A 13,764-nucleotide genomic window follows, 5' to 3' on the forward strand; every position below is an offset into this window, starting at 1 on the left:
ACTGTGTAAGACCTGAAATTTCAGAGATATCCCCCGAATTCAGAGGTCACATGCAGTCATTCAAGACTTAAATTTTGCAACCTTGTCATTGAATCTTGGTCTTGTACTGAGGAGGAAGGTAGCAATGACAAGAGTGAAAGTTATACTCACGAAAATATAATTTTTAGTTCCTCAGTCACAAATGTATGGAAAACACTTTGTGTACATATAATTGTTCTTTCTTTGGTTTTGGCTTTAAATATCTCCTACTGGTCTTTCCTGGAGATAAATACTATGTCAGATGGATTTTTGTTCTGACCTAGTACAAAACTTACATGGTTGTAGGACCAAGACCTAGCTTTCCAAAATCTTCCAGGTTTGAAAGCATTGAAAAATAGAAAAGGAAAGAAAAAAGGAATGTCATCAATCTAGTAACAGTTGTATGTTTTGGTGGGTGTTACTATTATTAATATTATTATCCCCTGCACTATTCATAATAACCAGGAAATATTAAGTAGTTACAGGGTGGCAAGAAGAAAAACAAAGGAAAAGAAAGAAATCCCCAGCCACTCATTTTATTTCCCACAAGTCAAAAAGAGATGAAATGAGTATTAAATTTATCTTAAGAAGTGCAAAGAAATGCTAAAAATGATTACCTAAAACAAAATGCTGCTTCATTTCAAATCTGCAAGAGAAAATCGGCTATTTTTAAAAAGTATGAAATATTAATGAAATTAATCCCATTCATTCATGAGGTAACCTCTTCATTTCAGTTTAACCTCTCTGCATCAGAGTGCCGGATGAAGGGGACACGGAGGGAAAACAAGAGGGAGTTTCCTGGAGTGCTTTGTGCTGAGCCTATTTTGGGTTGCATAGCAGCTGATGGGCACTGTGGGCAGCATCCATGAGCTATGGCAACGCTTGGGGTGACGGTGGCAGCTGTGCCAGCCCTTGGATCGGTCCCCAAGCCCAGAAATGCACAGACATCATGAAGCTGTTTTCCTCCCTTGTCTTGTGTTGAGCCTCCTGGGAGGCACGAGACAAAACCTGGCACTGGTGTTCTTGATCTCTGCCAGCCAGAGCTTCCACACCCTGACACATCCAGCCCATTTGCACCCACAGAACTGGACCAATGCATGTCAGAGAGCTCCTCTTACAGCCAGGACCACAACAAACTCCACATGGATGTCAGCTCTTGGGATAACTGCTGGAACAAGACCAAACTGGTAGGCAGGAAGTTTAGGCCAACAAAGCCAGGCTTTCAAACTCAGAAAAGTGTGATAGCAGCACTCCCTTAGCTTGCTGCAGAAGATGCCTTTTGCTAAATTTAGGCACTAAATAGCATTGCTGACCTATTCTCTTTGTGGGATGCCTGGCATGGTGCAAAAGCATTTTCTGGAATAATCTGTTCAACACAACTCCACAGCTGCTGGGCACACTTCAGGATACACCATGAGCTGGTACTTGTGCAATCATTGACATGTGCTCTTGAGCTGATTTGTGTTAGTGTAAATATAAAGGTGAACAGGTTCTGGGGGGTACAATGCAAAGTCAGCACCACTGGTACCAGAGCAGGCAGCACAGGCCCATGACAGGGAGCAAACCTGCATTTCAGCACAGCTCCTGCTGGAAAGAGAGGAATGCAACCATCAGTCCCTGGCTTCTGGCTAACTAAACACAAAATATTTGTCAACAAAAAGTCCAACAAAATCAATCTGGTTTTTAAATGGGTGCCAAACCTGACGCAGCCAAAATATCAAGCAGGTGAAAGACGCTGCATTTTCCCCTGCAAATTTCCACCTGCAGAGAGCACTTGGACATAGATCTCCCCAGATTAACAAGGTCAGCAGGTCCCATCACAGAGCAGCCTTTGCTCTGCAGCTGCAGCCTGACACCTGTCAGCTTAATCAGCTGGATTTGAAACCTTCCTCAAACCCACCACCTCCATCTGGGAACAGGCAGCCCAAGCTGAGTTCAGGCTGCACTCATTCAGAGCCCAAGGCTGATGGATAAATGCATTTCCTTCCATTGGCATCTGCCATCTGGCACCTACACTGAAGAGACACAGCACTTTGCTGGTATGTCATAGGTCTGCTCCGAGGGCTCTCTGCTGCTGCCACTACTCTGGGAGGTGACAACAGCAGCCAGGAGAACCAGGGAGCCTCAGCAGCAGAGCCCCTGCCATGCCTGCCATGGCCAGGGTGAGGCTGGGATTGGAGTTCTCCTGGCAAAGCACCTGCGGTGAAATGACCTCACTGGAGACTTAGTACAGGATTTCTGGATGGTGCAGTAAAGCTGATTGTAATGCTAATTGTCTTACAGGATCTAAGCATCATGGTTGCAGGATCTGTCCCCTCCCCTTCAGGGAATTTGCATCCTGCTTTAAGTCATCAGTTAAAATAGGATTTCACTAATTCCCAGTTGATTGTGTCACAGGAGTGTTACACACACACACACACATAGCATGTTCTCCAGAGAGATCTAGAGCAAGGATTTTGGGGCTATGAGGAGGTTTGGGTGGCAGCTTGTGATGGCTTCAGCATTGCTTGCTGCAGTCACAGAATCACAGAACAATCTGAGCTGGAAAGGGCCCAGAAGGATCATGGAATCCCACTCTTAAGTGAATGGCCCACACAGGGATCGAGTCTCTGACCTTGTTAGCACCATGCTCTAACCAAGAAGCTAATCTCAATTTTGCTCAGCTCTTATAAATTCTTATAATCCTTATAAATGCTCTCAGAATAAGCATAGTCCCCTCATCCCATGGCAAAGGTGAATGATGCTTCCAAAATAACCTTCAATGCAGAAGGCTGGATGTGGCTGGGCTGCCTGGAGCTTTTACAGTACCTTAGGCAACAGGACAATGCTCTTGCTTCAGTCTTTTGATTGACACTGGAAGGTTGAAAACACAAACAGGAAATGGAAATTTCATTTTTTTACCCCTGCTTTGGAAAGACTGGAGATGAAGACTTCATTTCCATCAAGACCTTCACTTCCCATCAAGACAAATCGAAAGATGCTCCCACAGCTGTTCATTCTGAAACTATTTGGCAGGACACAAAGCCACCAGTCTGGACAGCAGGTGCTTCACAGTACAGTATCCCTACAACCTTCATATGGACACTAGTCCTCTGGAGCCTCTCAATTCATTCCCTTTTCTTGTTTTAAGCAATGAGAAAATCGTGGAAAATGGGTTTTTCCTCAGAGGCAGAACTAAAACTCATTCCATATTGTTAAGTCGATTTTTAATTGTCTGGCAGCTACTGAGAAGAATTTTCATGGTATTTTGTGGTTTGAAGTTGAAAAGTGTACCTGTCTTGAAATATTTTGTCTAAGCTTAGTTTCTTTGTCTAAATAGATCAGTAAACTAATGTGTGACCCAAACATAATGACTGCCTTTTTAGATCTGTAAAAACTTCAAAGGAACATGTTCATTGCAGACTACAAAACTGTCCTAGAATATTCACTGAGATACTCTGCATCAGGAAACATATACATATTCATTAGCAGTTTTTATTTATCTTCAAAACACTACAGTTCTGAAAAAAACAAATCAAACAGAAGTCTAAAAAGCCTTTGTGTTCAGCCAAGACTACTTGGGAAATGATTAGTATTACTGCAGTTGTACTGAGTAGACAGGGTTATTAATTAAGACATACTGGTTTGCTCTGGCACACTCCATCCTCAGCAGAAGATCTGTCAAGTTACTGTGGTTTGTACAAAACTTTTCTCCACATACCATTTCTCATGTTTTCTAAAATAAAAACAACTCGAGTCTTCATGCTTTCAGATTTCTCAGGGCTCTATTTACTGAAAGCAATGTCAAAAATCCTACCCACCACAACCCTAATGGACTCAATTTAGAAATGTATTTGCTACAATTTAAAAGTATCTTTCTGTTCTCTCAGTAAATAACCCCATAATTTGTTTTATGGGCCTTCGAGTCTGGGAACAACTGCCAGCAGTCTGTGCTCTGTGGAACAACAATCTTCTGGAGATTTGTGTTTGATTCGCCACAGAAATGAAATCTAACCTCCTAAGAGGGGAACAATGACCCAATAGTCCTGTATGAGGCTGAGAATTAGGGCAGAGGAATTCAGTTTTGCCACAACATCAAACTTCTTGTGTGATCTTGGGCAGCATCCTTGTGAAGGTCCGTGGGGCTGTGCCTGGGAAGCAGCGTGACTGTGGTGAATTGGTGTCTGCACGTCACTGCTCTGCTCCTGCTCCTGAGCCAGGCCCAAACAGCCATGCTGGCATCCCTACCCTGAGTGCATGGCAGCCCTGGGAGTATCTGTGGTCACAGACCCCAGAAGTCTAGAAAATGAGCTTTGATTCCTGTGACGTGAGGCTTCAGCAATTCCTGACGTAGCTCATATGTCTCTATAGACCCTTAATTCTCCTGTAGCATTTTATTCTTAATCTTAAAATGGTAATAATAGTGGTGAGGAGAGCCTGGCCACCCTCTTCTGGGGGTAACAAGAGTTCAGTGAGCTGGACCATTCATCCTGGGACCAGAGGGTGACCTCTGATGTCATCTCTTTACTAACACAGGTTTAACTATTCTCTTAATAGAAGGACACATTTGCTTTTTAAATAATGGTCCTGTGGTGAGTAGTGTAAGATAGTAGAGTGTCAGCACCTGAGATTGTGCTGACTTAATAAATGGCCTGGGAATATGTCATAATAACACAATACTGATGTCTAACAGAAGGAAATCTGTATTTTCCCTAAGCCAAACTGCAAAGAAATATAAGCAAATCTGATCCAGACATCAATAAAAGGCAGTGCACAAACTATTTCTTCTGTTCCTTGAGCTAATTTTGCCAGTAGCTGCTCAAAGTAGAACTGCATACTGATTCCTAATCTTCCTCAAGTTCTGACCAAAGTGATGCTCTTATGAGATCTTTGTGTTTCTTTCTCCTATTGAGAATAGCATCTGCCTTCTCCTCGCTTTTGTGAGTGTCCCTACCTCAAAGAACTCACAGATTAAACATAAAAAGCAGTAAGAACAATATATTGAAAACACAGGAACAAGGATCATAAAGGAACAGAGAGGCAGCTATGGGAAGTGAAATGGCCACTGTCACAGCACAGCAACTCCACAGAAAGCAAGTTCCATGGTTTATGTCCTAGGCACAGACACCTAAGCATTCCATGAAGTGCTTTGAGATAAGCACAGCCACTCTTTACCCCTCACACACTCAACACACAGTCCAAGGCTGCAGACTGCACTGCCTGGAGCCTCTTTTTGCAGCTCCTATTAAAACTAGCCTTTCTTAAAAAGTATTCCACCTGGAAATTTCAGAGATAATACCTTGTCTGAAAAAATCATCAAATGCCTTTTGGAGATGGGTTTTTCATTCTTCCCTCAAAGTTAAGAAGAACATGTCAGTCTCAACGGCAAATTTCAAAAGGTTTCATTGATATTCTTATCTTTTCTCTGACAAGTAGACATTACTGGATTCAGCCCAAATCCCTGTGTCCAGCAAAGCCTGAATTATCAACAGCAACCTGACACGACTATCTATTGTTTAAGTTCTGATGTGCTTAGCTGGAGATACATTTTCTTCTTTTTACAGGTTTCATAGTTCCTCACCTTTTTTATTTTTCAACTCTCCTTACTCCTTCAACTCCTTTTCCTTCATTCAGGTTCTCTGTAAGAGACTCCTCGTGCCCTGCACTAGAACATATACAAAAGTGTTACACTTTCAGCTTCTCTGAGTCTGCTTCTGACCTGGAAGTTCCCTCTGCAATGTGAAAGCTTTGGCATAGATGGATGCTGTCAAATACTCCATGGAAAATCCTGTGACTATTCCAATTAGGATGGGTAGTCTTCATACACCATCTAGCAGATGGAGCAAGACTTGATCTTTGAATTTACCAAAAGGCTCTTGGCAAACATTAGGGGATTGTCTGTGCTGAGATAACGTGAAACTCTTCTACTTCAGTGGATTTGGGGTCAAGCTGTCAAAGCAAAGTAACCATGTGGAGTCCACCACAGAGCTTCCTACTGTGAGCAGCTCATTTGGTTCTTACCAGGTGAGATGTTGGTGTTAAAGATTTGTGCACACACACACATGCACACAAATCAGTACTTTGATGTAATGACAGCATTTAAAATTCCTTTGGATGGTAATAATACGAAGAGTACATAACATACACATGGAGGATGGGAAGGAAATAAAAGCAGAGGAAGGTGTCACGTCTTGAGGAAGGTCATGGAATAGGTTGGTAGCAAGACTCAGAACACAAACAAGATGTTCTGGCTGGGGTGTTTGTTACAATAAAAGACTGCCTCTCTTCTAATAGGGATTCCTCATCTTAGCACAATGCTGCAATAACTGCTGCAGGGATCCCACAAACACAAGCAGCAGCCAGCCACCTTTTCCAGAACATAAACTTAAGAAATTTTGGTAGGTATCAAATGATCTCTTCCCCAGAACTCAGCACCAGCATAAGGCTGTGACACATGTACCATCATGGCATTGTATCAGCAATACCTGGCAATGCCCTTTGAAAAAAATCTCTTGCAATAGATGGCTCATTCAGATACACACAACTTAAAAACCAGTAATAACAAAGGTAACAGCTATAGAGTCATCCCTGGTGGACTGGACATTTCTAACAGAACTGTTTTACTGCAGGCAACGTTTTTCCTTAAATTTTTTTTAAAGATTAAAGAACTTTTTCTTCCTTATTTTCCCACATTATACAAGGTATTCTAATTACTGTTGGATGATGACTGAAATGTTAACAATATATAATTTACAAAATTTGTGCCCATATTGAAACCAAAATAAAACCTGAGATTGCACCACAGTACTGTGGTTTTATTATACTGTAAGTACAGTTTCAAACATAATAGGATTTATTCATAGCATATTTACTCTGCTGAAGTGAGCATAAATATGTAAATATCTAAGGCTTAAACTGGGAATTGCCTACTGCTGCTTTCAAGTCATGCAGCACTCTCTGCACTCCAAATGCAGGCTGACAGCAGAAACAGCAGAACTGTACTTCCAAGGAAAGTATTACAGATGGATCAGCCTTGCATATCATTACCTTACCCCTGACTTCTAACACAGAATGACAGTGGACACACAGTTGGAGCTTTCACACTACTTCAATGGAACAACTACAGAGAGAGAGAGAGCACACATTGCTGATTGGGGCAGCTCCTGCTGGAGTGTGATTTCAAGGAAGAAATATCCCTTTTTATAAGATACCATTCAAATGTACCAAGCAAAATAATTTTCATTTTTGAATACATGTAAGTGAAGGGGTGTTGAATTTGTTCCCATGTTGTCAGGGAAGAAGAGGACAGCAGAAGTGCCTGTGAGCAACACTCAGACAAAATCTTTTTCTGAATGAAATAAACATGAAGAGAAGTGTGTGGTGGGAAAGTTATTCTGCTGAAGCCAGTGGATGCAGCTTCATTGGCTTTTCTGGAGTATGAGGCAGCAAAAACCTGTTACAAAGACTTGCAGGCATGAGAGGTTACACCAGTGTGAAGGGACTCCATGTGGGTACATTAAAATGAAGGGACCCTACTTATAGCTTTTCAGAGGCAGAAAGCTCAATCAGTTTTCAAAATTGCAAATAAATAAATAAAAGACACAGCAGAATTGCTCATGGGGCAATTACTGGAGGGTAGTTGGAGCAACAGAGAATAATATCAGCTTTGCAGCTGTAATTTCAGATCTAAGCAAATACCTGAGTGATGATATTTAGCCATGTACATATTTTAATTCACACCTTTCCACTCACTTATTGCTTCAGTGCCAGATAGTTTTTAAGAATGGGAATCAATTGCCCCTAAAAGGTGTCATATTGTCAACAATGGCAATGAAATCCCCTGGTTCCTGAGCAAACAGGCTCAAAGCAGCACTACAAATTCCTGCTCACCGCTGAGGCAATTTGCCTCTCGCGTAACCTGGAGGGTATCTCTCATTATAATTGCTGCTCAGTCCTGGCTTGAATTGCTCCAAGCTCTTCTAATACAATCTGATCCCTTCAGACTCTGCTTTACTGCCCTTGTTCAAGCATGAAGAATTCAAGCTGGAACAGGTGCAGAGCAGGATGATTAACAATCTGGGGAACAGGGGGTCTTTCACAAGCAGAGCTGCCAACGCTATCAATTTATGTGGTAGACAACTGCTTTGGGCAGTAACCTACTGGATTTCCAGTATGTGGCAGCTTAGGTTCTTGGATGCCTGGAAATTCAGGAGAATTTCACAGAGCATACCCAAAGCAACTTGAGGTGGAACAAACAGTGAGTCTGATATGTCCCTGGTCCCAGAAGGGGCACAGAGTCAATTGATGATTGTCACTTCTGGACCAGCAAGGACAGAATGGCCCAAGGAGGGCTCTGCCCATGTGCTGTGGTAAAGGCTGACTGATGTCTGGGCTTACATGGGGATGGGAATGAAAAACACTGGGAAGGAAGAAGAAATGTCACTATGCTAAAAGATAGCATCAGCAGGGAAGACAAAACAAGTATGGACTAGTCAGGGACACAGTCACACTGTAAACTGGAAGGTGCCAGGTGATTATGAGTGTACGGATGTTGCACAACAGCCTTCCTTCAAGGGGGGAGAGGCAACAGCCCAGCTACTCCCAAAAAGGGCTTGAGCCTTTTTGAAACAATTCTATTAAAAAGTGTCTGTAACATTAAGGATTAAATCAGCTAAATCCAAAGATCCTGTCCTGTTTTCAACCATGCAGTGGCCCTTATGTGTGCCTTTCTCATAAAAAACATATGCTCCTCTCTGCTTTCTCTGGAATTTACTCTGTGTTTTTCTCTACTGAGCATTAGCAGTAGTATTATTTTGTGTTTTCCAGTGTGTTAATCTCATTCTAAGTGCCAGTTCTTTGCATTAGCTTTAATTTCTTTATATGTTTTCTGCTTACATATCTTTACATCACATAGGTAAAGGACTAGTCATCATTTAGCTTAGCTGACAACACAGTTATTAAAAGAACTGTCTTAATTTTTCCTCCATTTTTGTCTATTGTGAAGTCACATTTTTTTCTAAACTTCACAACATAATCACAATTACAACTTTCCGAAATTGTCAATGAATGAATCTCTTTTATGGCCATGGGATCATGAAGTCATTAGAAAATCTCCTGGAAATCAGAGGCTGAATTTCTACTTCATCTGAAAGCTGGTACATTGTGAATAAAAATTACATAAATCCTATTAATTTCACACAGTGAAGGCCACTGGTAACATTCCTCCCTACTACAACCTCCCTCACAAAAATCCATCTGAATCTTTAATACTAAGTCATGAAGAAAAAACAACCTAGAACTTAAAAAAATAAGGTCTTTTCAATTAAAGATTTAAAAGCAGAAGGCACCTTATGTACCTTTTTCTTATCTTTCAGATAAAGACCTCTTGGGTAAGCTTGGTAAATCCTTATCTGCTAGATAAAGGGCCACTATGATGGGTCTTATCGCTTAATTAAATCCTAGTACTATGTACAATGAAGTCAATAATTTGTTATACAAGATAGCACTTCAGCCTGTGCATTGGATAAAGCATCTCTATGGTTCCCTGTAGCTCAGCCCACTGCAATGGGTCATGTTCCATAACCTGCTCCTGGGCTGCCAGGAATTCTTTACATAAAGGGGACCCAGCTTAACGTGGACAGGTTGTGATAAATAAATCTGTTGGATCAACTAGATAAATTAAAGTTCCCAAATCAAACTGATTTGATACATAAGCCCTAATTCTATCATTCTTCCTTGCAAAGAATTCGGCCGAATGTTAAAAAATTCTGGATTTTGGACCAAATAAAATACTGGTTCTGCTACTGACTGTGTTGGGGAAATAGTATAACCAAAGTTAATGTTAGAAGGTGTTGCAAAACCTGTGGCCCAAATGTAGCTACTGAAAAAAAAAAACATGATAAGGTCTAAATCCTGAGCATCTTTGTGTTCATTAAGGCTCACATCACTCATTACATTTGAATCCGCACATATGAGGATGAAAAGAGAAACTGATCAATAACAGCTATAGCAACTATCACCACATATCATACTGGCAAGGTCTTCCTGAATGTAAACCCAGTTCAAATGATTCTATTTTCCACACAAACATATTTGCATAAAGCAGTCTAATACTTGCAATGCTTCATTTTACTAATTGGCTATTAGTAATGTGCTAGAGTGATCTGTTCCCGAGTCTGTTTGGCAACAACACTTTTGTACATATGGAAAACCCATAAAATCAGGTGCATTGTATCTCCAAGTCTTTGAAGGAACCCCATTATAGCCTAAACCCACTATCCATTAGGCCCAGCAAACACAGATATTACTTGGTTCTGTAATAATGCAGTGAAGCTCTCCAAGCCAGGAGTCTTGCCCTGGTAAATGTGGAAAATTATGGAAAATCTGCTGCAGCACTAACCTTGCTCAGTGCTATAAAAATAGAGACTCTGTGGCTGGGATTTATTTCCCTTCACTTTGACCAAGAGAGGTCTCCCACAGCTAAGAGGAACCATCCAGCCCATCTAATGTAACTGAGTGAAGGAGGTTACACAACGAGCTTAGCTCCGACCTTTACACAACCAGAGCAGAGAACATTTATCCTCCCCTTAGAAGGAGCCCCGAGGAGCATCTGATCGTGGAGCTGTACCAGTGGCACAAGGCAAGATGTCTGTCTGTGAAGAATAGGACATTAAAATTCTCAGGTGCTCAGTAAGACAAAAGGTGCAGATGAAGATATGATTCAGGCTGAAAATGTTGAGAGCTTTGGAGTGTGTTATCTTTACTAATTTAGCCAATTATGTGCTCAGACCTGCACTCTCAATGTCAAGCAGAGACAACTCCCAGCCACTGGGATAAACTATAAACTGACTCTAGATTATGCCACTCCAAATCACCTCCATTAGGATTATTCTGTAAATTTAGCATCTCCACACATTTACAGGGTTTATTGCTATCAAATTCTGCTTTCATAAAGCTGAGGGTGCAAAAACTGCTTCCAGGAACTGCTGGTATTGATGCCAGGCTAAATATGCTCTAAGTTGCTTGAGCTGTGTGCAGGAGTTCCTGGATTTCACAGCTGGCTACTTCTAGCAAATTGTACTCCTTTCTGTGCATAGTCCCAGAGGATTTACCCATAAATGCATAGATCTAGTTCTTGCATGTCTGGCAAACTCTTCTTGTATGCTTGCCAAGTTTTAAAGGGCAAGGAATCAACAGCTGATAATTTATGCCAGGAACCTACAATGATCCAAACTCACCCCTCGTGTAATTCTGGTAAAGACAGCAGAGTTCCAGGGGAGAAGTTGTTGGCTTAGCAAAGCAAATTTTCACTGACATTTGAGGAATACACAGTATCAATTAAAGCAGAGCTAATTATTGCTACTATTATTTGCATTGCAGCAGTTCCCAGAGGCTTTTAAGGGGATTATAGCCTTCTGGCACGAGGAGTTCTGAGGAACATGAGCTCGGATCTGGAAGTTTGTACATGACTGCTGACATTTGCTACCTGTGCACAGCGTTCAGTGGGGCTCCACAGAGCACTGTGCTTTGCTCACAGGTGTGGGTCACAGGAATCTGAGCCACAGGAGCTCCTTGTGATGCCCTGAGGTTTGCCTAGAGCCATCACATGTCCTTCTGCTCTTTTACAGCCTGGCCTGTGTCCAGAGAAAGCAAGCTCTTCCCAAAGCTCAGCACTTGGGCAAGGCCAACAGAGCTGTACATTGGCTCCTTGTCAGGAAATCCTGGGAAACACTCCTAACCTTTATTTATTCTGATGTGTTTATCATGGGGTACCACTCCCTTTACCTAAGAATGTGGGATCTTAGACATTATCCACTACATTAAGTCATTCTTGAAAGGAAAGACTGCCTTACATTTGTCAACTTCACCCCGATTCACATGCCATCCCTGACACCCTGACACCAGATGGGATCCTGGTGAAATGAAGCAAAGCTTAGTAAGATTTCCAGCATCCAGACTGAAAAAAATCAATTAGAAATAAAACACTGTGAAATATTTAACACTTTGATTTCCTTGGTGTTTCTTGATTTCTTTTCACTAGATTCCTAAAATATATTGCAATCACTGGGGTCCAGAGCACTACCCAGGCTTCTGAGTGCTGCTCTCTGTTCAGAACCCAAAGTACAGCCCAGTTGGAGCTGATAAAAATGTTTATATTTTACACTACAAGATATGTGTTCTGTTGATATTTTGGTCTTTGGTGGTTGACCAGCTTTCTAGGGACTCCACACTTGACATGTTGCTTGCTCAGGCCATTTCTCAGCCCACAAGCTCTCCTGTTCCCCATCCTCACAGCTGCTTCAGGGTCACATTACTCTGAAGAAATTACAGCTGAAATAAGATGCATCAAGTGGATTGCAGACTACAAGGTAGATAAGCTGCAACAAGGGGATAAATACATACCGAGAATGCAGGAGGAAACAGAAAGAAAAATTACAGTGAAACCAAAATTGGATACCCATGAATGCTGCCCGCAGCTCTGAAACTACAGTTAGTCATGGGGCTGTAACACACTCAGAAATGTTTCTGTTCAAGGTTTATCACCAGTGTTTTTTATATACTTTGTTTTAATCCTCATACTGCTCTCTTCCCTTAAGTAAGACATTTATTAGTTTTTAAGTCTTTGTCATTTCCTAATCTGCCTCTGCCCTTCCAGGGACTGGCTCAAAGGGAAAGGACCTTTCACCTGTGTCTCTCTTTCAAGAGTATTGCTGCTTCCTATGATTGCTGCCACTGCCAGCAGGTCATAGATCAGGCCCAGTGACACCTACAAGAGAGCAAATTTGCCTTGGCACCCCTCATTTGTACACTTTAAATCCAAAATTTCCTGTCAGGTGTGACAGAACATGCTGCATCACAGGATGTTGCTGAAATAAGCCATGAACTGTTCAGGTTCTGGTTTGGAGGACTTCACCCAAAGACAGGTTTAACTTTGGATGGAAGATGTCAGGTGTCACTGAGAGGTTCAGCACGAGGAAGTTACGAACCAAACCCAGACTGGATCACCCATCTGGGCCAGCCTGCCATGCTGTGAAAACGCAGTCTGGTTTTGCCAGACTAGAAAGCAAGCACACAAAGAGGCAACTGTGGTTCAAAAGCAAGTAAAAACTATATTTTGTCTTTGGAATTAGGAACCAACACTGTTCTAAACCTTCATATTAATTCCAAGTGTTTCATGGAATTAAACTTGCAAGGTTGCTGTACTGGATTTCTGGCTGATTTTTAAGCATTCTAGAGTGTAAAAATAAATAATGATTTAAGTATAAAAAAGATTTTTAAAAAGATTATTTCTGCTCCAGAAATAAGTTTAAAATTATTTTTAAAAGAAAATGTTAACATCCAAACCCACTGTAAATAAAAGTGATAATGACTATTACTGCAGAAATAGGTTAATGTAGAGGAGTTAGGACACAACAATTTTAACTGAAAAGTTTAAAAGAAGAAATCTGAGGCAGGAAATGCAAAGCAACCTGCTGCAGTAATGCAGTGAATGCAGAACCAGGATTATTGGATCTTGAGTTCTCTCTCTCTCTCATTTACTTCATCCCACTGCAAGACAATCTGTTGCATTCCTGACTACAACAGGATTTAGTTGGAAGATGCACAGGCAAATATGTAATTTATGCAGAACTTTCAAAAGTATTTTTTTAATTGATGATTAATTCACATACAATAATTTTAATTCCTGGGTTCCAGAAGCTGCATGTTAACTTACTGAAAAGACACAAGCACATTTGCATTTATAGCATGGTGTAGGCAGTGCAGAGA

This window comes from Ammospiza caudacuta, chromosome 1, assembly GCF_027887145.1.
Source record: "Ammospiza caudacuta isolate bAmmCau1 chromosome 1, bAmmCau1.pri, whole genome shotgun sequence".
Classification (NCBI taxonomy): Eukaryota; Metazoa; Chordata; class Aves; order Passeriformes; family Passerellidae; genus Ammospiza; species Ammospiza caudacuta.